Below are 1,345 nucleotides of genomic sequence, written 5' to 3' on the forward strand. Positions count from 1 at the left end.
AGAAAGGGAGAGAGAGAGAGAAAGAGAGAGAAAAAGAGTAACTAGAGGTAGTAATGGAAGAAGAAAAAGACAAATAGATAAGATAATCAGTCGACCGAGATAGATAAATAGATAGGTAGATAAACAGACAGACAGACAGACAGATAGATAGATAGATAGATAGATAGATAGATAGATAGATAGATAGATAGATAGATAGATAGATAGATAAATAGATTGATAGATAGATAGATGGAAGAAGGGGAAATAGCGAAGTAGGGATAGAAGTGATGGTGAAAGAAGAGAGTTGGGAAGATGAAATAAAAAAAAAACAGACAGGTGTTTGAGAGAAGAGCGACATAGAGAGTGAATGAGGGTGGGGTGAGAAATACGTTGTTTTGTTCAGGAGAAGAAAGCCAGAGAGAAAAATGCACAAAAGAAAAAGAAATCAAAGAAAATCAAGGAGAAACGTGGGAGAGATAAAGTGAAGGATGTTTTGTGAGTCGACGGAGAAAGGTTAGAAAATAAGATGTAGCAGGACTAAAAGAGAAACACCCACACAAATGCACACACACATACGCACCTGCGCACACGCACACATATACACACAGACATACGTACACAAATTCACACACACTCATACACACACACATTCACTCACACGCATGCACACACATTCACACGCACACAACGCATACACAGACACACACACACACACACACATATATATATATATAGAGAGAGATACAGACTGATAGATGTGTGTGTATGTATATATATATATATATATATATATATATATATATATATAGAAAGAGAGAGAGTGTGTGTGATAGGTGAGACAGACAGAAAGACAGAGAGTATCAAATAGACAGACGAAAGACATAATACTAAATGGAAGATAAAAGCAGAATATTCCACATGAAAAAGTTGGAGAGAGACAGAAAAGTAGGGAGAGAGAAAGTGATACAGAGAAAGAGAGAGAATGAAAGTGTATAATGAGTCTCGTGGCACTCCGTCGGTTACGACGACGCGAGTTCCAGTTGATCCGATCAACGGAACAGCCTGCTCGTGAAATTAACGTAGAAGTGGCTGAGCACTCCACAGACACATGTACCCTTAACGTAGTTCTAGGGGAGATTCAGCGTGACACAGTGTGACAAGGCTGACCCTTTGAATTACAGGCACAACAGAAGCAGGAAGAAAGAGTGAGAGAAAGCTGTGGTGGAAGAGTACAGCAGGGTTCGCCACCACCCCATACTCAATAAACACTCACAACACCCGGTCTGGGAATCGAAACCGCGATCCTACGACCGCGAGTCCGCTGCTCTAACCACTGGGCCATTACGCCTCCACGTATAATGCG

At 40.7% G+C, this 1,345-nt stretch overlaps 1 protein-coding gene across 3 annotated transcripts in view; it reads right to left on the bottom strand.

Annotated features, from left to right (window-relative positions):
- Positions 1–1,345, bottom strand: part of LOC106874350 (uncharacterized) — a 554,238-nt gene that overhangs the window by 37,475 nt on the left and 515,418 nt on the right. The window lies entirely within an intron of this gene.

Source organism: Octopus bimaculoides, chromosome 2, assembly GCF_001194135.2.
Source record: "Octopus bimaculoides isolate UCB-OBI-ISO-001 chromosome 2, ASM119413v2, whole genome shotgun sequence".
NCBI lineage: Eukaryota > Metazoa > Mollusca > Cephalopoda > Octopoda > Octopodidae > Octopus > Octopus bimaculoides.